A 22,307-nucleotide genomic window follows, 5' to 3' on the forward strand; every position below is an offset into this window, starting at 1 on the left:
ACGTCACTCGAGACGCTTATACCACTTCAAGAGCCATTCGGTCAAAGACACCGACTCGTGGCAATGCAGTGTGGAGAAAGTCTGGAACGAGCACGATACAGAACAGTCAGGATGAAATCCCGAGGAGCGACGACTGCTTCTCAACCGAGGTCGAAGAATAGCCGTACGCTCGACGCTGCCCCGACCGACTCGACCGGACCGTCGCTTCTCTTATAGGTACCGAGGCGCCCGCCGGAACGCCGGCGACGCACGGGCTTACGCACGGCCGCTTATGGGGGGAACCGCGCGACCCAACCGCCCGCCCGAACGGCCTGTTATAACTTAGAGCGAAAACCAACACCTGTAATTTCCTTAATAATTGAGCTAGGGCAAAAAAAAAAACGCTATCTTGTAGGAAAAAAGCAGGGGAACACGATGCCGTCGTTAAAAATATAGATTGCCGTGCTCGTTTTCGAGAAAAAAATGAAAAAATGGTCAAAATCGTCGCAGGACAAAAACTCGACACGCTATCTTGTAGGCAAAAATTAGACGAATTCAAAACCGTAGTTAAAAATATCGGTCGTCGCGCTAGTTTTCGAGAAAAAAACAAAAACGTTCAAAAAATTCGAGATAAAAAAAAAAAAACCAGCCTACCAGATAGAAAAAATTACACTGAACAAATATCATATAGGTCAAAATATGTGTTAGCGTACTAGTTTTCGAGATATAGACGAAAAACCGTCGCCGCCGATCGGTACGTCGGTCGATGCGAAAGCACCGCGCGCCCGAGCGCCCGCCTAAAAGACCAGTTCGAACATACCGAAAAATCAAGAAACCGTAACTTCCTTAATAATTGAGCTAGGACAAAAAATCGACACGCTATCTTGCAGGAAAAAATCCGGGGAACACGATGGCGTCGTCAAAAGTGCAGGTCGTCGAGCTCGTTTTCGAGAAAAAAAAAAAAAAATTCTCAAAATTCGACAAAAAAATAAAACGATCACTGGACCGTGTAGAGAATATAAAACTGCATAAGAATCGTATAGACGAAAATTGGCGTTCACGTGCTCGTTTTTGAGAAAAAAGTTAAAAAAGCTCTCAAAATTCGAGATAAAAAAAAAACAAACCATCTGCCAGGTAGCCAACGGTAAACGGTACAAGTATCGTACGGGCGAAAACGAGCGTTACCGTGCTCGTTTTCGAGTTATTGACGAAAAACAGCCTGGAGCGATCGGTCCGGCGGTCGACGCGCGAAAGTTTCTAAGTCCGCTCTGCTCCGAATCATCGCTCCGGCGTCAAAAATCGTCGTAGGACAAAAAATCGCCACCCTATCTTGCAGGAAAAAATCCGGGGAACACGATGGCGTCGTCAAAAGTGCAGGTCGTCGAGCTCGTTTTCGAGAAAAAAAAAAAAAAATTCTCAAAATTCGACAAAAAAATAAAACGATCAGTGGACCGTGTAGAGAATATAAAACTGCATAAGAATCGTATAGACGAAAATTGGCGTTCACGTGCTCGTTTTTGTGGAAAAAATTAAAAAAGCTCTCAAACTTCGAGATAAAAAAAAAAAAAACCATCTACCAGGTAGCCAACGGTAAACGGTACAAGTATCGTACGGGCGAAAACGAGCGTTACCGTGCTCGTTTTCGAGTTATTGACGAAAAACAGCCTGGAGCGATCGGTCCGGCGGTCGACGCGCGAAAGTTTCTAAGTCCGCTCTGCTCCCCCTCAGGGGCTGCCAGCCTTTCAGCTGCAGTACGGGCTTAACGAACCCGGGGTACCCGAGTCATACACACACCGTAAGCCTCCTGTTGGTCGTCACAACGACCCATTCACAATTCCCTATTGGTTTTGTGAATGGTACGTGACGGCAGGAGGAACGGGGGTCTTGGCTTAACCGCCTGGGCCACGAGTATGGCGACTCTATAAAATCGCCCTCCAATCCTAAGCTATGGTGCGCGGCGATGGGATGCATGGTTGGGGGAGAAGGCCCAATCCCAAGCGACCACCTCCGGGGAACCTGCCGAACCCCCGGAGTATTAGGCTTACCCGGGTAAGGCGGCTCTGCCCGGGTGGACCTTTATTTCCGACCATCTCGTGGGACTATTATGGACACAGAAAATAAAATGGGGATGGGGCGGGTTTTGTCGGTTGGGGAGGACGGAGACGGGGTTGGGGTTAGGGTGGCGGCGCTCGCGCCCCACTCAGCGCCAGGTCCGGCTTCGTGGAGGGTGGAGGAGGACGACGAGACGGCGTCGGTCTCGTCCTTCTCCTCCAGCACGAGCCACATAGGCTCTAAGAGGAAGAGGACGGGGCAGGCCGTCGTCGAGGTGGGCGGGGCGATGAGCCCGTCGGTGAGGCTGAGTTGCCTCAGGGACGAGGTGACCGAGGAGATATCGGAGAGGATCTCCTCGTCCCTGAGGCGGGTTGAGAAAGTCGCCGCTGCCTGCGCCTTTAAGGGGCAGAAAAGCGGTGGCGCGGAGGCCCTGAAGGCCGCGGCGGAGGAAATGAGGGAGGCGGCGCGGGAGCTCAGAGGGCGGAACGCCCGTCTGCAGCTCCTGTTGGAGGAGGAGCGACAGGGGAGGAGGAGGGCAGAGGCGCTGTGGAACAGCGCGGCCCTCCCTCCCATCCTCCCTCCTCCTCCACCGCCGCGTCCCTCGGCGGAGGTAAATAAGCGGAGTGCGGCGGCAGTGGTGCGGGGCACCGCGGGCCCCTCCACCCGCACTCCGCCCGTGAAGAAGTCCCCGTCCTCCTCAGAAGACGATCTTCTGAGGAGGATTGGGGACATGATTGATGGCAAGCTGGCCGCCTTCCGGGAGGAGCTCCTCGCCGGAAGAGCGGTCAGCAGGAAGGCGGTGCCTCCCCGACCTGTTCCGGTACAGTCGGGGAAGGCAAAGAAGGGCGGAGTAAAGGCTCCGCCCAGCGTTGCGGCACCAGGGCCCCGGGTCGCGACCCCCAAGGGGGGTGGTGTACCCGTGGTCGCGGTGGTCGCGTCCTCCACAGCACCCTCCCAAGGGGGGGTGGCGTGGAGTGAGGTGGTGGGGCGGAAGGCGAAGCGGGCGGCGAGGAAGGCCTCGCAACCGCAGCCTCCGCCTCCGCCGCCGGCGGCCAAGGTAAAGGCCGCGAAGGTCGGGAAGGCACGACCAGGTCGTCCCCCAAAAACGGCAGCGGTGACGCTGACCGTTGCGCAGGGGGGCGACCTGACCCTCGCGGAGGCGATGCGGCTCGCCAGGGAGAATATCTCCCTGGAAGAGCTGGGCATCGCCTCCGTGAGGGCGAAGAGGGCCGTGACCGGGGGTCTCTTGCTGGAGATCCCCGGTGCAGAAGGCGGCGCGAAGGCGGATCGTCTCGCCCAGAGGCTCCGGGAGCAGCTGGGCGAGCGAGGTGTCCGGGTCGCCCGGCCCACGAAGCGCACGGAAATGCGCGTTTGTGGGCTGGACGACTCGGTCAGCGCACAGGATGTGTCCCGTGCCCTTGCGAGGGCGGGGGACTGTCCTGTGGAGGACCTGCGGATCGGAGAGATCCGCAGGTCGCCCTCCGGCCTCGGGTCGGTGTGGGCCCGGTGCCCCCTCTCCGCTGCCCGTAAGGTGGCGGAAACCGGGAGGGTGTTGGTGGGGTGGGTTTCGGCGCGAGTGGAAATCCTCGCGCCGCGCCCGCTCCAGTGTCACCGCTGCCTCGAATTGGGGCACGTGAGGCAGTGGTGCACCTCGCCGGTGGACCGCAGCGGTCAGTGTTACCGCTGCGGTGCCAAAGAGCACCGTGCGAGCCAGTGCTCGGCGGCCCCCCACTGCCCGCTGTGTGCTGACATGGGGAGGCCAGCCGATCACAGGGTGGGGAGCAAGAAGTGCTCCCCCCCCTCCCGGAAGGAGAGGAAGAGGCGGGCTGCACCGGCTCCGGTGCCGAGGGCGGTGGCATCGTCCTCCATGGAGGTGGACGGTGCTACGGGGACGGACGGCCGGGAGGAGGCTGGCGCGGCCATTAATTAATGCCGCCCCGCCTCCTCCTCCAGGCCAACCTCAACCACTGCCGCGCGGCACAGGACTTGATGTCCCAAGTCCTCGCGGAGTGGGGGGTTGGCCTGGCGGTCGCCGCCGAGCCGTACCGCGTCCCTGATCACCCTCATTGGGTGGGCGACGCGGACGGCTTGGTGGCGACGGTATGGGGAGGGGGCGACGGGTCCCCACCGTTCTCCTTGTTGGAGCGCGGTCGGGGATTCGTCGCCGTGGACTGGGGGGGAGTCGCTGTGGTGGGGTGCTACATTTCGCCCCGTAGCGGTCACGCTGCGTTCGAGCTGTACTTGGCCGAGGTCGCGGCATGCGTGCAGCGCTACGCGGCTCGGCCGGTGCTGGTCCTGGGGGATTTTAATGCCAAGTCGGTGGCTTGGGGATCCCCCAGGACCTCCGTTCGCGGCGGGATCCTGGGCGATTGGGCGGCGGGGCTCGACCTCCGGGTATTGAACCGGGGGTCGGAGCACACATGCGTGCGGCGATATGGGGGGTCCATCGTGGATGTTGGATTCGCGACCCCCAACGCCGTGCGCATGGTGTCGGGTTGGCACGTGGTCGCGGGGGCAGAGACACTCTCCGATCACCGGTACATCCGGATGGAGATCTCTGCCGCCGCGAGTGCATCCCGACACGGCCGCCTGCGTGGCACCCCACCACGCCGCTGGGCGCTTCGGCGCCTGGACAAGGACGCCCTGATGGCAGCTGCCCTCGCTGCAACTTGGCCGCAGGGAGCGGCCGAGTTGCCAAGCATAGAGGAGGAGGTCGCCCGGCTCGGAGCATTGGTCGCGGGTATTTGCGACGCGGCGATGCCTCGGGTCGGGCGGGCTTCTCCTCGCCGGGCGGTGTACTGGTGGTCGGACGCGATCGCGGAGTTGCGAGTCGCGACTGTCCGCGCCCGACGCCAGTACACCCGCGCGCGCCGTCGTCAACGTACAGGCGACGGCGTGGCGCGAGCGAGGGCAGCTGATGACCTGTATGGAGCATACCGCGTGGCGCGGGTTGCTCTGCAGGTCGCCATCAAACGGGCCAAGACCCAGGCATGGAAGGAGCTCCTCCAGACCCTTGATGACGATCCATGGGGGCGCCCATATAAGGTGGTGCTGAATAAGCTCCGCCCGTGGGCGCCCCCCGTCACCGAGGGTCTTGACCCCCGGCTGCTGGAGGACGTGGTCAATACACTCTTCCCAATTGGGGAGAGGGGACCGCGTCCTCCGGCGGCGGCGGCTGTCCCAGTGGAGTGGACGGCCGAGCTGGGGGTCACGCAGGAGGAGCTGGCAGCGGCCATCAGACGGCTCGGGGTTCGTAACACGGCCCCGGGTCCGGATGGTGTGCCCAGCCGGGTTTGGGTCTTGACCCAGGGCGTCCTTGGGGCCGACCTCAGGCGGTTGTTCGACCGCTGCCTGAGGGACGGGCGATTCCCCCCCAGTTGGAAGGTGGCGAGGATGGTCCTCCTCCGGAAGGAGGGTCGGCCCGCGGAGTCTCCCTCCGCATACCGGCCCATTTGTCTCCTCGACGAGGTGGGCAAGCTCTTCGAGCGTGTGATTGCTGCCCGTCTCGTCAAGCACCTGTCGCGGGGTGATCCCGGTCTGGCCGACTGCCAGTTCGGTTTCCGGGGGGGCCGATCGACTATCGACGCGATAGGTCGTGTGAGGGCCCTCTCGGAGGCGGCCGTCTCCCGGGGAGGGGTGGCATTGGCAATATCCTTGGATATTGCCAATGCCTTTAACACCCTCCCCTGGGAAGAGATAAGGAGGGGACTCGAATATCATCGAGTCCCCCCTTGTCTCAGGGCGGTCGTCGGCGATTATCTCCGCGGCAGGTGGATCGAGTATCCGGGCCGGGATGGTGATATGCGGAGGGAGGTGTACTGCGGTGTTCCGCAGGGGTCGGTCCTCGGGCCACTCCTGTGGAACATCGCGTACGACTCGGTGTTGCGGGCCGGCCTCCCCGACGGCGTCAGCACGGTGTGTTATGCGGATGACACACTGGTGCTGGCCGTCGGGGCGCACTGGGGGAGGGCCATGCGTCGCGCGGAGGAGGGGTCGCAACGCGTCGTCGACCGGATCAGGGGGATGGGGATGACGGTGGCGGTCCATAAGACCGAGGTGATTGCGTTTCATTCACCTCGGCAGGATCCGCCACCCCCTCTGATTCGGGTGGGTGGGGCTGACATCGAGGTGAAGCCCCAGATCAGGTATCTAGGGCTGATCCTCGATAGCCACTGGCGTTTCGAGAAGCATTTCCGCTGCCTGGTCCCCCGGTTGGAAAGGATGGTTGCGGCTCTGGGCCGGATCCTGCCCAACCTGGGGGGCCCGGCGGGCCGAGTTCGTCGCCTCTATGTGGCAATGGTCCAGTCGGTGGCCCTATACGGGGCCCCCGTCTGGGCGGACGACCTGGCTGCCTCCCGGCGCAGCATGACTATGCTGCGTCGGGTGCAGAGGCGCATGGCGCTCAGGGTCGTCCGCGGGTATCGGACCATGTCACATGAGGCGGCGACGGTTCTAGCGGGGATGCCGCCCATGGACCTGCTCGCGCGGTCGCACGCGGTGATGTACCGGCACCGCGTCGACCGTCGCGCGGGGGTGGGGGCGGTCCCGGGCGGGCAGGAACCTGCTTGGGGCGATTTGAAGCGCCAGGCCCGGCAGTCCGTGTTGCTCGCGTGGCAGGAGCGGCTGGCTCTGCCAACCGCGGGGCACCGGACTGTCGGGGCTGTTCGGCCACTCCTGAAGGAGTGGCTGGACAGAGGCCATGGCAGCCTCACCTACCGGCTGGCACAGGTATTTTCCGGCCATGGCAGCTTCGGAAGATACCTGTGCCGGATAGGGAAGGAGCCGACGGCGCGTTGCTGCCACTGCGACGCTGAGCAGGACACGGCGGATCATACCCTGGAGGTATGCCCCGCGTGGGAGGGGGAGCGCCGTGTCCTGGTCGGCGTCGTCGGGCGGGATGTCTCGCTGCCGGGCGTGGTGCGCGCCATGCTCGGCAGCGAGGAGAAGTGGAGGGCCGTGGCCTCCTTCTGCGAGAACGTAATGTTGCAGAAGGAGGCCGCGGGGAGGGAACGCGAGCTTCAGCGGCGCGCTGAAGCTCGCGCTCGTGCGGTGGCCCGAGGTCGTCGCCCGGTCGCGAGGCGTCGCGGGCGGCCGCCTCGGCGTGGCGGATGACCTAGGCTGGGAGGAGGGTCCTGAGGGGACCCTCCTCCCGCCAGGTGGCGCCGGGTCGGACCGGTTGGGGGTAGGAGTGCCTCTCCCTACCGGTCCGACGCAAGGGGAGGCACCCTCGGCGGTCTGGTGCGGCCATGAACGCCCGGCCGCCGAGGGGTGGAAACGGGGTCGCGGGCGGTTGCGAGTTGGGGCTCGCAGCCGCCACTAAACGCGGCCCCGGGACGGATAGCGGCGGGATGGAGTGGCCCCGTCCCGCCGCTATGAGGCAGTGTGTCTACTGGTGGGACCGATTGTCCCCCCGGGGGATGGGCGCGAAAGCGCGGGCACGGGGAGGATACCGGAAGAATGCTTCGAGCGATTCCCGGTATCCTCCGAAAGCGTGCCGAAGGGTCACCGTGGGGTTTTTAGTGGGTAGGTCCCGCGCCTGTCGTTGTACGGGCGCGGGGAATCCCACACACCCCTCCCACCTCTCCCCAAGGAGGTGGGAGGGAGTCTTTCGAAGATTTTCCCCACGACAAAAAAAAAAAAAAAAAAAAAAAAAAAAAAAGTCCGCTCTGCTCCGAAACACCGCTCCGGCGTCAAAAATCGTCGTAGGACAAAAAATAGACACCCTATCTTGCAGGAAAAAATCCGGGGAACACGATGGCGTCGTCAAAAGTGCAGGTCGTCGAGCTCGTTTTCGAGAAAAAAAAAAAAAAATTCTCAAAATTCGACAAAAAAATAAAACGATCAGTGGACCGTGTAGAGAATCTAAAACTGCATAAGAATCGTATAGACGAAAATTGGCGTTCACGTGCTCGTTTTTGTGGAAAAAATTAAAAAAGCTCTCAAACTTCGAGATAAAAAAAAAAAAAACCGTCTACCAGGTAGCCAACGGTAAACGGTACAAGTATCGTACGGGCGAAAACGAGCGTTACCGTGCTCGTTTTCGAGTTATTGACGAAAAACAGCCTGGAGCGATCGGTCCGGCGGTCGACGCGCGAAAGTTTCTAAGTCCGCTCTGCTCTCCCTCAGGGGCTGCCAGCCTTTCAGCTGCAGTACGGGCTTAACGAACCCGGGGTACCCGAGTCATACACACACCGTAAGCCTCCTGTTGGTCGTCACAACGACCCATTCACAATTCCCTATTGGTTTTGTGAATGGTACGTGACGGCAGGAGGAACGGGGGTCTTGGCTTAACCGCCTGGGCCACGAGTATGGCGACTCTATAAAATCGCCCTCCAATCCTAAGCTATGGTGCGCGGCGATGGGATGCATGGTTGGGGGAGAAGGCCCAATCCCAAGCGACCACCTCCGGGGAACCTGCCGAACCCCCGGAGTATATAGGCTTACCCGGGTAAGGCGGCTCTGCCCGGGCGGACCTTTTCTTCCGACCTGCTCGTGGGAATATTATGGAGTTCAATATTAAAACGGGGATGGGACGGGGTAAGTCAGAGGGGGAGGACGAAGGCGGTGTTGGGACTGGAGTGACGGCGCTCGCGCCGCCTCCAGCGCCTGGCCCGGCTTCGTGGAAGGTGGAGGAGGACGACGAGACTGCGTCAGTCTCGTCCTTCTCCTCCACCAGGAGCCTCATAGGCTCTAAGAGGAAGAGGGCGGGGCAGGCCGTCGTCGAGGTGGGCGGGGCGATGAGCCCGTCGGTGAGGCTGAGTTGCCTCAGGGACGAGGTGACCGAGGAGATATCGGAGAGGATCTCCTCGTCCCTGAGGCGGGTGGAGAAAGTCGCCGCTGCCTGCGCCTTTAAGGGGCAGAAAAGCGGTGGCGCGGCGGCCCTGAAGGCCGCGGCGGAGGAAATGAGGGAGGCGGCGCGGGAGCTCAGAGGGCGGAACGCCCGTCTGCAGCTCCTGTTGGAGGAGGAGCGACAGGGGAGGAGGAGGGCAGAGGCGCTGTGGAACAGCGCGGCCCTCCCTCCCATCCTCCCTCCTCCTCCACCGCCGCGTCCCTCGGCGGAGGTAAATAAGCGGAGTGCGGCGGCAGTGGTGCGGGGCATCGCGGGCCCCTCCACCCGCACTCCGCCCGTGAAGAAGTCCCCGTCCTCCTCAGAAGACGATCTTCTGAGGAGGATTGGGGACATGATTGATGGCAAGCTGGCCGCCTTCCGGGAGGAGCTCCTCGCCGGAAGAGCGGTCAGCAGGAAGGCGGTGCCTCCCCGACCTGTTCCGGTACAGTCGGGGAAGGCAAAGAAGGGCGGAGTGAAGGCTCCGCCCAGCGTTGCGGCACCAGGGCCCCGGGTCGCGACCCCCAAGGGGGGTGGTGTACCCGTGGTCGCGGTGGTCGCGTCCTCCACGGCACCCTCCCAAGGGGGGGTGGCGTGGAGTGAGGTGGTGGGGCGGAAGGCGAAGCGGGCGGCGAGGAAGGCCTCGCAACCGCGGCCTCCGCCTCCGCCGCCGGCGGCCAAGGTAAAGGCCGCGAAGGTCGGGAAGGCACGACCAGGTCGTCCCCCAAAAACGGCAGCGGTGACGCTGACCGTTGCGCAGGGGGGCGACCTGACCCTCGCGGAGGCGATGCGGCTCGCCAGGGAGAATATCTCCCTGGAAGAGCTGGGCATCGCTTCTGTGAGGGCGAAGAGGGCCGTGACCGGGGGTCTCTTGCTGGAGATCCCCGGTGCAGAAGGCGGCGCGAAGGCGGATCGTCTCGCCCAGAGGCTCCGGGAGCAGCTGGGCGAGCGAGGTGTCCGGGTTGCCCGGCCCACGAAGCGCACGGAGATGCGCGTTTGTGGGCTGGACGACTCGGTCAGCGCACAGGATGTGTCCCGTGCCCTTGCGAGGGCGGGGGACTGTCCTGTGGAGGACCTGCGGATCGGAGAGATCCGCAGGTCGCCCTCCGGCCTCGGGTCGGTGTGGGTCCGGTGCCCCCTCTCCGCCGCCCGTAAGGTGGCGGAATCCGGGAGGGTGTTGGTGGGGTGGGTTTCGGCGCGAGTGGAAATCCTCGCGCCGCGCCCGCTCCAGTGTCACCGCTGCCTCGAATTGGGGCACGTGAGGCAGTGGTGCACCTCGCCGGTGGACCGCAGCGGTCAGTGTTACCGCTGCGGTGCCAAAGAGCACCGTGCGAGCCAGTGCTCGGCGGCCCCCCACTGCCCGCTGTGTGCGGACATGGGGAGGCCAGCCGATCACAGGGTGGGGAGCAAGAAGTGCTCCCCCCCCTCCCGGAAGGAGAGGAAGAGGCGGGCTGCACCGGCTCCGGTGCCGAGGGCGGTGGCATCGTCCTCCATGGAGGTGGACGGTGCTACGGGGACGGACGGCCGGGAGGAGGCTGGCGCGGCCATTAATTAATGCCGCCCCGCCTCCTCCTCCAGGCCAACCTCAACCACTGCCGCGCGGCACAGGACTTGATGTCCCAAGTCCTCGCGGAGTGGGGGGTTGGCCTGGCGGTCGCCGCCGAGCCGTACCGCGTCCCTGATCACCCTCATTGGGTGGGCGACGCGGACGGCTTGGTGGCGACGGTATGGGGAGGGGGCGACGGGTCCCCACCGTTCTCCTTGTTGGAGCGCGGTCGGGGATTCGTCGCCGTGGACTGGGGGGGAGTCGCTGTGGTGGGGTGCTACATTTCGCCCCGTAGCGGTCACGCTGCGTTCGAGCTGTACTTGGCCGAGGTCGCGGCATGCGTGCAGCGCTACGCGGCCCGGCCGGTGCTGGTCCTGGGGGATTTTAATGCCAAGTCGGTGGCTTGGGGATCCCCCAGGACCTCCGTTCGCGGCGGGATCCTGGGCGATTGGGCGGCGGGGCTCGACCTCCGGGTATTGAACCGGGGGTCGGAGCACACATGCGTGCGGCGATATGGGGGGTCCATCGTGGATGTTGGATTCGCGACCCCCAACGCCGTGCGCATGGTGTCGGGTTGGCACGTGGTCGCGGGGGCAGAGACACTCTCCGATCACCGGTACATCCGGATGGAGGTCTCTGCCGCCGCGAGTGCATCCCGACACGGCCGCCTGCGTGGCACCCCACCACGCCGCTGGGCGCTTCGGCGCCTGGACAAGGACGCCCTGATGGCAGCTGCCCTCGCTGCAACTTGGCCGCAGGGAGCGGCCGAGTTGCCGAGCATAGAGGAGGAGGTCGCCCGGCTCGGAGCATTGGTCGCGGGTATTTGCGACGCGGCGATGCCTCGGGTCGGGCGGGCTTCTCCTCGCCGGGCGGTGTACTGGTGGTCGGACGCGATCGCGGAGTTGCGAGTCGCGACTGTCCGCGCCCGACGCCAGTACACCCGCGCGCGCCGTCGTCAACGTACAGGCGACGGCGTGGCGCGAGCGAGGGCAGCTGATGACCTGTATGGAGCATACCGCGTGGCGCGGGTTGCTCTGCAGGTCGCCATCAAAAGGGCCAAGACCCAGGCATGGAAGGAGCTCCTCCAGACCCTTGATGACGATCCGTGGGGGCGCCCATATAAGGTGGTGCTGAATAAGCTCCGCCCGTGGGCGCCCCCCGTCACCGAGGGTCTTGACCCCCGGCTGCTGGAGGACGTGGTCAATACACTCTTCCCAATTGGGGAGAGGGGACCGCGTCCTCCGGCGGCGGCGGCTGTCCCAGTGGAGTGGACGGCCGAGCTGGGGGTCACGCAGGAGGAGCTGGCAGCGGCCATCAGACGGCTCGGGGTTCGTAACACGGCCCCGGGTCCGGATGGTGTGCCCGGCCGGGTTTGGGTCTTGACCCAGGGCGTCCTTGGGGCCGACCTCAGGCGGTTGTTCGACCGCTGCCTGAGGGACGGGCGATTCCCCCCCAGTTGGAAGGTGGCGAGGATGGTCCTCCTCCGGAAGGAGGGTCGGCCCGCGGAGTCTCCCTCCGCATACCGGCCCATTTGTCTCCTCGACGAGGTGGGCAAGCTCTTCGAGCGTGTGATTGCTGCCCGCCTCGTCGAGCACCTGTCGCGGGGTGATCCCGGTCTGGCCGACTGCCAGTTCGGTTTCCGGGGGGGCCGATCGACTATCGACGCGATAGGTCGTGTGAGGGCCCTCTCGGAGGCGGCCGTCTCCCGGGGAGGGGTGGCATTGGCAATATCCTTGGATATTGCCAATGCCTTTAACACCCTCCCCTGGGAAGAGATAAGGAGGGGACTCGAATATCATCGGGTCCCCCCTTGTCTCAGGGCGGTCGTCGGGGATTATCTCCGCGGCAGGTGGATCGAGTATCCGGGCCGGGATGGTGATATGCGGAGGGAGGTGTACTGCGGTGTTCCGCAGGGGTCGGTCCTCGGGCCACTCCTGTGGAACATCGCGTACGACTCGGTGTTGCGGGCCGGCCTCCCCGACGGCGTCAGCACGGTGTGTTATGCGGATGACACACTGGTGCTGGCCGTCGGGGCGCACTGGGGGAGGGCCATGCGTCGCGCGGAGGAGGGGTCGCAACGCGTCGTCGACCGGATCAGGGGGATGGGGATGACGGTGGCGGTCCATAAGACCGAGGTGATTGCGTTTCATTCACCTCGGCAGGATCCGCCACCCCCTCTGATCCGGGTGGGTGGGGCTGACATCGAGGTGAAGCCCCAGATCAGGTATCTGGGGCTGATCCTCGATAGCCACTGGCGTTTCGAGGAGCATTTCCGCTGCCTGGTCCCCCGGTTGGAAAGGATGGTTGCGGCTCTGGGCCGGATCCTGCCCAACCTGGGGGGCCCGGCGGGCCGAGTTCGTCGCCTCTATGTGGCAATGGTCCAGTCGGTGGCCCTATACGGGGCCCCCGTCTGGGCGGACGACCTGGCTGCCTCCCGGCGCAGCATGACTATGCTGCGTCGGGTGCAGAGGCGCATGGCGCTCAGGGTCGTCCGCGGGTATCGGACCATGTCACATGAGGCGGCGACGGTTCTAGCGGGGATGCCGCCCATGGACCTGCTCGCGCGGTCGCACGCGGTGATGTACCGGCACCGCGTCGACCGTCGCGCGGGGGTGGGGGCGGTCCCGGGCGGGCAGGAACCTGCTTGGGGCGATTTGAAGCGCCAGGCCCGGCAGTCCGTGTTGCTCGCGTGGCAGGAGCGGCTGGCTCTGCCAACCGCGGGGCACCGGACTGTCGGGGCGGTTCGGCCACTCCTGAAGGAGTGGCTGGACAGAGGCCATGGCAGCCTCACCTACCGGATGGCACAGGTATTTTCCGGGCATGGCAGCTTCGGAAGATACCTGTGCCGGATAGGGAAGGAGCCGACGGCGCGTTGCTGCCACTGCGACGCTGAGCAGGACACGGCGGATCATACCCTGGAGGTATGCCCCGCGTGGGAGGGGGAGCGCCGTGTCCTGGTCGGCGTCGTCGGGCGGGATGTCTCGCTGCCGGGCGTGGTGCGCGCCATGCTCGGCAGCGAGGAGAAGTGGAGGGCCGTGGCCTCCTTCTGCGAGAACGTAATGTTGCAGAAGGAGGCCGCGGGGAGGGAGCGCGAGCTTCAGCGGCGCGCTGAAGCTCGCGCTCGTGCGGTGGCCCGAGGTCGTCGCCCGGTCGCGAGGCGTCGCGGGCGGCCGCCTCGGCGTGGCGGATGACCTAGGCTGGGAGGGGGGTCCTGAGGGGACCCTCCTCCCGCCAGGCGGCGCCGGGTCGGACCGGTTGGGGGTAGGAGTGCCTCCCCCTACCGGTCCGACGCAAGGGGAGGCACCCTCGGCGGTCTGGTGCGGCCATGAACGCCCGGCCGCCGAGGGGTGGAAACGGGGTCGCGGGCGGTTGCGAGTTGGGGCTCGCAGCCGCCACTAAACGCGGCCCCGGGACGGATAGCGGCGGGATGGAGTGGCCCCGTCCCGACGCTATGAGGCAGTGTGTCTACTGGGGGGACCGATTGTCCCCCCGGGGGATGGGCGCGAAAGCGCGGGCACTGGGAGGATACCGGAAGAATGCTTCGAGCGATTCCCGGTATCCTCCCAAAGCGTGCCGAAGGGTCACCGTGGGGTTTTTAGTGGGTAGGTCCCGCGCCTGTCGTTGTACGGGCGCGGGGAATCCCACACACCCCTCCCACCTCTCCCCAAGGAGGTGGGAGGGAGTCTTTCGAAGATTTTCCCCACGACAAAAAAAAAAAAAAAAAAAAAAAAAAAAAAAAAAAAAAAAAAAGTCCGCTCTGCTCCGAATCATCGCTCCGGCGTCAAAAATCGTCGTAGGACAAAAAATCGCCACCCTATCTTGCAGGAAAAAATCCGGGGAACACGATGGCGTCGTCAAAAGTGCAGGTCGTCGAGCTCGTTTTCGAGAAAAAAAAAAAAAAATTCTCAAAATTCGACAAAAAAATAAAACGATCAGTGGACCGTGTAGAGAATATAAAACTGCATAAGAATCGTATAGACGAAAATTGGCGTTCACGTGCTCGTTTTTGTGGAAAAAATTAAAAAAGCTCTCAAACTTCGAGATAAAAAAAAAAAAAACCATCTACCAGGTAGCCAACGGTAAACGGTACAAGTATCGTACGGGCGAAAATGAGCGTTACCGTGCTCGTTTTCGAGTTATTGACGAAAAACAGCCTGGAGCGATCGCTCCGGCGGTCGACGCGCGAAAGTTTCTAAGTCCGCTCTGCTCCGAAACACCGCTCCGGCGTCAAAAATCGTCGTAGGACAAAAAATAGACACGCTATCTTGCAGGAAAAAATCCGGGGAACACGATGGCGTCGTCAAAAGTGCAGGTCGTCGAGCTCGTTTTCGAGAAAAAAAAAAAAAAATTCTCAAAATTCGACAAAAAAATAAAACGATCAGTGGACCGTGTAGAGAATATAAAACTGCATAAGAATCGTATAGACGAAAATTGGCGTTCACGTGCTCGTTTTTGTGGAAAAAATTAAAAAAGCTCTCAAACTTCGAGATAAAAAAAAAAAAAACCATCTACCAGGTAGCCAACGGTAAACGGTACAAGTATCGTACGGGCGAAAATGAGCGTTACCGTGCTCGTTTTCGAGTTATTGACGAAAAACAGCCTGGAGCGATCGCTCCGGCGGTCGACGCGCGAAAGTTTCTAAGTCCGCTCTGCTCCGAAACACCGCTCCGGCGTCAAAAATCGTCGTAGGACAAAAAATAGACACGCTATCTTACAGGAAAAAATCCGGGGAACACGATGGCGTCGTCAAAAGTGCAGGTCGTCGAGCTCGTTTTCGAGAAAAAAAAAAAAAAATTCTCAAAATTCGACAAAAAAATAAAACGATCACTGGACCGTGTAGAGAATCTAAAACTGCATAAGAATCGTATAGACGAAAATTGGCGTTCACGTGCTCGTTTTTGAGAAAAAAGTTAAAAAAGCTCTCAAAATTCGAGATAAAAAAAAAACAAACCATCTGCCAGGTAGCCAACGGTAAACGGTACAAGTATCGTACGGGCGAAAACGAGCGTTACCGTGCTCGTTTTCGAGTTATTGACGAAAAACAGCCTGGAGCGATCGGTCCGGCGGTCGACGCGCGAAAGTTTCTAAGTCCGCTCTGCTCCGAATCATCGCTCCGGCGTCAAAAATCGTCGTAGGACAAAAAATCGCCACCCTATCTTGCAGGAAAAAATCCGGGGAACACGATGGCGTCGTCAAAAGTGCAGGTCGTCGAGCTCGTTTTCGAGAAAAAAAAAAAAAATTCTCAAAATTCGACAAAAAAATAAAACGATCAGTGGACCGTGTAGAGAATATAAAACTGCATAAGAATCGTATAGACGAAAATTGGCCTTAACGTGCTGGTTTTCGAGTTATTGACGATAAGCCGGTATATATATGTCCGAGATAAAAAAAAAGATAGGGACATGTAGTGTGTAGCCGTTATTCTGTCCAAGCGCGTTGCCACTTGGGGACTTTGCTGTACCTCAGACCGAAGGTCTATACCAGCAACTACATTTTGCCTGATGTTCGGGCATCTACTTTTCACGCGTCGTTATGCGTTTGGAGGCTAACGACGTCGAAACCTGCTGCCACCTCGAGTCCAACCCAATCCAGGAACGCTTGCCGAAGCAAGCGGGGCTTGTATCCCGGCCCGAGGAGGTCATTGCCGAAGCACATGACCTAGCATCCGTTCGAGTACATTTTCAAGCATGGTTATTGGAGAGAATCCGCAGACTTCTCTCGTTCTGTTACGTAGCGTAATGCGTTCAATGGCGGTTTTGGTTTCGCCCTGCTTTCGTAAGTAGTACCGAGCGCGTATATGTCCGGAACTCCCTGTATAGGTCTTGTGTTACAAGATCGGCTTCGGTCACCGGCCACGGATGGCCAGCTTCTTCAGCCGCTTGTCTCAGGAGTTCTCGCGCGTCTCGGTACCTCCGGCACTCGAATAGGACGTGGTTTGGTGTTTCCACTTGGCCACAGTCGCAATTCTCGTGCGGTACTAAAGCAAATTCCTTGAGCTTGGCTCGGAAATCTCCGTGCCCGCTTAGGAATTGTACTACGTAGTGATCCAAGATCACCCAGCTTGCATTGAGACGGTCAGATACATCAGAGAAGTAGCGGTAGGTGACCCTACCTTTCTCCGATGACGACCATCTCGTTTGCCACATATTGAGAAGTTCCGCTCGCACCAAGGCTTTCGCCTGAGCAGCGGTTACTTCTCCAGCCGCCAAATCGGCTCGACTTATTCGACAATTTCCGACTTCGATATTGATTTGTCTTCTAATCTGGTATGCACACGCGCGCTCCACTAACACCAAGTCTATCGGCATCGTCCCGGCGATCACAGTGATCGCGTCGGTAGATACCGTACGATAGGCCTTGGTGACGGCGAGCAAAACATGTCTCTGCGCCCTGGCAAGTTTAGTTCTTGTCACAGAGGTGAGCATGTCTACCCATCCGGCGGCGGCGTATGTCGTGATCGGGACGAAGAGACCTTTGTACAAAGTACGCATGGTTCTGTGTCCCAATCCCCAGTTTGATCGAGCAAGTCTTGCTAGCGTATAAAACGTTCGCATGACTTTGGCATTCAAGTATTCGACGTGGGATCTTACTCCCATTCGCGCATCGATGTGAACACCCAAGTACCTTATGGTTTGCTTGAGTGCCACACTTCTCCCGTTTATCCTTATCACAGGAGGTCGTTCTCTATCCAGATTTCCCTTCAAGAGAATCATCTCGGTCTTAGTCGCGGATAGTGTAAGTTTCTGCGTGGCGCACCACTCAGAAATTGTATCCGCGACTCTTTGCCCTCTTTGCTGCAACTGATTCCTCGAGTTTCCGTAGAATACCACGAGTAAGTCGTCAGCGTAGGCTATTGGCTCGCAAGCCAGGTGTTCGTTTGATAGGAGCTGTAGAACTTCGTCAAAGACTAAGTTCCAACAGCTCGGACCGAGTATCGACCCCTGCGGGCAGCCCTTGGTGACTTGCTTACGCACATTACCGTGTTTGGAAACTATTGTAACCATACGGTCAGCGAAGTAGTCGACCATGAGTCGATAAAGATTTCGGGGACATCCCCGGCGTTTCAGCTTCTGAAGTATGCTTGGCCACCAAACATTATCAAAAGCTCCGGCGATGTCGAAGGAGAGACCCATCACATATCGTTCCTCTCGCTGGGATATCAATTCCCTGAGCTTCACCACGGCGTCTTCCGTGGATCGTCCAGGCCTGAATCCATATTGCCGATCGGAACTATGTTCTGGGTTTAGGAATATGTTACTCATTCGGTTAAGCATTAGTCTCTCTAATACTTTGCCTAAGATGGAAAGTAGGCATATCGGTCTATACGACTTGACGTCCGTTGGTGGTTTATCGGGCCCTTTCAAGATTGCTCTGATCGAGCCGATTTTCCACCTAACGGGGAAGACCCCGTGCGCTAGACACCCGTTGTAGAGTCGAAGTAGAGCACTATGGATGGATCCATAAGCACATTTAACCACCTCGGCCTCTATACGGTCCAGCCCAGGGCATTTGCCTCGCTTTAAGCGCGATACTGCAGCTCCGAGCTCATTCCTCGTGAAGACTGGACAGTCTTCAGTCGGCGGATCGGTTGCAGCATCAGCTCTGGTGTTTGCTTGCTCCGGCGTTTCATCCGTGGACGAGTCGTCCGGGATTAGCGCCTGTAGGAGCTGCGAGGCAGTCGATTCCCAGTCAGTCGTATATCCTTCCGGCGTTCGAATGTTTGAGACCGCAGTCTCAACACAGAGTTTCTTTTGGGCGATCTTGTAAACAAGTCCCCATGGCTCTTTATTCCCCTGCTCCGTCACAAAGTTCTGCCAGCTTTGTGCTTTCGCAGCGCGCACTGCGGCTGTGTAGGCGAGTCTAGATGTTCGATACTCAGCCTGCTTTGCCGCTCTCTCCTCCGAGTTCCTCTCGCGCTGAAAGGCTCGTCTAAGTCGATAGACTCGCGCTTTCATTCTCGTCAAATTTTCCGTCCACCATGGGACGGACTTCGAATGCCACTTCTTGGGGCGCATTGAGGCATTGCACGCATCGATGATCGATTTCTCGACCTCTTGTGCTAGGTGTTCGACTTCCCTGCGGCAACCAGTGCCGAGGGGTAATTGCCTCGCGCCTTCAAGAAGAACTTGATCAAATCGCTCCCAGTTCGCATGCAACGTGCGGAATCGAGGCTGTGGGCTTCGATTCTCATTCACGTCCGTGAACTGTAAGACAAAATCAATGAGTCGGTGGTCACTGGAGGTCCAATCCTCGTGTACCGTCCAGTTTCGCACAATTGTCGCCATGTCTGGAGTCGATAATGTGACATCGATCCATGACTCACCGGCAGGGCTGGAGTATGTAGGAATACTCCCAGCCTCGTTCAAAATCGTCAAGTCGTGTAATGCGATAAACTCTTCGAGTTTCTCGCCTCGCGTGTCCGGTCGAACGCTTTCTCCCCCCCAAAGGTGGGATTTGGCATTGACGTCCGCGGCTATCACGACTCGACGGTGTTGGAGAGCATCGAGTGTCCTCTCCAAGCGTGCCAGACTTGGTTCAATGTCTTCCGAGCATTGAAAGTACTGGCTAACGAGGTAGAAACTACCGAAGGGTCCGCTAATGCAAACGCAGGAGGTGTGAGTATCACACAGCTGTGTGATTTTTACCACCGAGATGTCCGGGTTTCTGACCACTATTGCGGCCATAGCCCGTTCATTCTCGGCGATCACCTTCGCCGTGAGCCCAAAGCCTGGAATCTGTCCCTGAAATTGGTAAGGTTCCTGCATGAGCAACACGTCGATCTCCTTTGCGTGCATCAGCTCGCTCACCTCACCATGAACAATTAGCGCACGCCGCATATTATGCTGCGCGATGCGCAATTGCCTTAGAGGATTCTCCGGGTTGTTTCTATCCATAATTCGTACGAGATACTGCTAGATCTAAAGCTGCCTTATAGGCAGGGCAGTTTTTGTCTCGCGACTTATGGTTGTGCTGATTACCTCTTGATTTACAGTTTGAGCAAGTTGGGGACTTACTCTTCGCCGTACAAGAGGCAATGGTATGCCCTTCTTCGGAGCAGTGACCGCAAACCTCGTTTTTCGCTTTGCAATGTTTGGCCATGTGGCCAAACATTTGACACTTAAAGCAGCGTGTAACCGAGACGTAGTCCTGCACTCTGCATGACGACCACCCTAGGTACACTCTGCCCGAGCTCTTCAGCCGCTGGCGAACCTGCGGACTGACTTCCATAACCCAGTTGGCAGTGTCCTTTTCCTTCGGGCCGGTTGCAAACCGGACCTTCAGGCTGGACGACACATCCCCCTGGGTCATATCGCTGAGGTTTTGCTTCCAGATACTGGAAGAAACCTCCTCTTTCCTCATCGCCTTAGGAACGTCGTACACTATAAGTATAGGGTTCCTCAAGGTCGGTAGAGTAGCTGAAAGCCCTACTTCTTTCAGCTTCGCGCAGTTGACGAAGGCCTTTAGATCCTCCTTGCGCTCGGTTTCGACGGCTATGCCACCGGAGTGGATGCGTCGGACAGACCTCACGCGGATCTTGGCCTTTGCCGGCTTGACCAGGGACAGAACAGTTTGTTTGGTAACGTCGCTGTTCTGTCCTTTCCCTTTCGGCGGGAAAATACGCACCACGTGTCGTGGTGGTTTAACCGCCTCTGGGGAAACTCGATTGGCGTCAACCTTTACCGCTTGCGCGTAGGTTGTTGCCGCACGAACTGGTGCGGGTTTCACAGTCGGACGGGAACCCGTCGTCTGCGAAACCGTCGGGGCAACCCTCTCTGCGATCCTCTGGGAGGCTCTCACCTCTTGCCGGATCGCCGCGAGCTGTCCTTTTAGGAAAGAGTTCTGCACGAGAACCTCCTGGACTAGCTCGTAGAGAGCTGCCGCATTGCCTACGATCAAGGCTCCGGTCTCCTTGCTGAGCCTGGATTCTTTTCCAAGACAGCTGGTCCGGATGCCCTTGAACAGTTTCGAGGCCTCCCCACCGATTTTGTCGAGAGGCCTGTTCGAAGGTCCAGGTGTCGCCTCCGCCGACACCTTTCCTGGCAATTTCTCGCCGCTTTTCCGGGCTTTTTCTGCCCTCTGCGGCTGCTCCTTTTTGACGACGGTTATCCAACCGTCGTCGTCGACTTTCTGGCCCTTTCCTCCGTCCGGGGACGTGGCGTTGCCTTCTGAGGTTGCCTTTGGCTTTTTGGCCTCTGGCTTCCTCGGTGGAGTTGTACGGGGTGGTGTCCCCGATCCGTCCTTCTTGATATCCTTTGTCGGCGCAGGGGATATCGTTCCTGCAGGCTTCGATGTTGTAGCCTTGCTTCGTAGCGTCGGGGGTCTGGTGCTGGGGGGCGTTTTAGCGCCCTTCCCAACTTCAACCTCCTTCGCCTTTTTCTGAGGTGGTGAGACCACCCCAGCCTTTTTACTCGCTGCCGTCGTCCTGCCGGGGGCAACGACGGTAGCCTCCTTAACTCCCTTTTCCCCCTTGCGGGGTACCGAGGCGTCTATTGGCGTCAGTTTAATTTTAGGATCCATACTTATAGGAAACTGTTTCGTCCCGGCGTGTGTCCCGGCCTCCATGGACCCTCAATTGGAACCCGGCTCCGCCTGGGTTAGGACTTGCACCCGGGATATAGTCCGCGAACAAAGGCCGACCGGGCTTTCCCCGGACTCCTAGGTTCACTTCCTCGCCCAATGGAACCCACGAATGGTGTTCCGAGCCGATTGACTAGGCACAGGGCTGCTTTTCTCGCCTAGCCGCCTGTCTAGACGAAGCAGAGGCCAAAGGTACGTGTTGGGCAGCTACACTCCCGCAGGAGAGAGGGCCCTCAGATCCCAGGATCCTCCTTTCCGCCGACACAGGTCGCCACGCACGGCAAACACGTGGGGAACAAACCTCAAGCAGATGTTCCCTCTGCTTCGCTACGCCCGGTTTCTGCTCCCTGTTTTTGCAGGGAACCCACTGCGTAACTGGGACATGACCTCGGGCATCATGTCCCTGTAGCATTAGCTCCAAAACGTGGGACTCGTCCTTAGCACGACTAGTAGAACTCACTTTGCCATCATCAACTATGCTCTTGACGCTTCAGCGTCCTTTTGCCATCGCCAACGACGGGAGCTGCTGTCAGCCAGCAGCGCGACGACGGTCTTACATGTATAAATACATGTTGTCTTTCGTCGTTGGCGTACCTTTCAGTGTTTTCGTCATACGCTGCATATCCTTCCTATATGCAGCGTCCGTATGGCAAGGACTCCGAGTCTGACAGAGCCGTACACCACCGGTTTACAGCTCGGAGTTGAGCTGGTCTAGGCGGAGTCTTCTAATGGCCAGGGGAGCGATCCACGTTTCGAGGCCCGTCTCCCTACCTAGGATACTAGCGTGGTTTCCCAGCCGACACCTTCAGGCAGTAGGGAGCAGCTCAGCTACTTCTACGGTGGCCTCCTTCCGTCATTCGTCTGGCATTACGACGTCTGCCACCAGATGTTTTGGTGTGCTGGGTTCTGCCAAGCCCAGCGGCGTATTGCTTTTCCCAGCGGCGTATTGCTTTTGGGGACGCATACAGACGTCGTTTCGTGTCTCTTTCTGGTCTTTTTACTTTGCTCAACGTGAAAAGGGGGCATATAGCCCCCTTTTTGATTTCTGGTGTCAGGATCGCCTCCTCGGAAAAGCATTAAAGCAAAAAGGGGGCTTATAGCCCCCTGGTATGAGTTAGGTCTTTCTTGGAGAAGCTCTAGGTGTTCGAGTAGGAACTTCGAAAAGTTCCTTTAAAGTGAAAAAGGGGCATATAGCCCCTTTTTTGTACAATATACGCCTTCTCCAATAAGCCTTAACGTGAAATGGGGGCCGAAGCCCCCAGGTGTTAAGTATACGCTAGTCATAATGCTTCCCCATCTCTCTTTGCTTTCCTGACACCACTCCTT

The sequence above is a fragment of the Colletes latitarsis genome, chromosome 4 (assembly GCF_051014445.1).
Source record: "Colletes latitarsis isolate SP2378_abdomen chromosome 4, iyColLati1, whole genome shotgun sequence".
Classification (NCBI taxonomy): domain Eukaryota; kingdom Metazoa; phylum Arthropoda; class Insecta; order Hymenoptera; family Colletidae; genus Colletes; species Colletes latitarsis.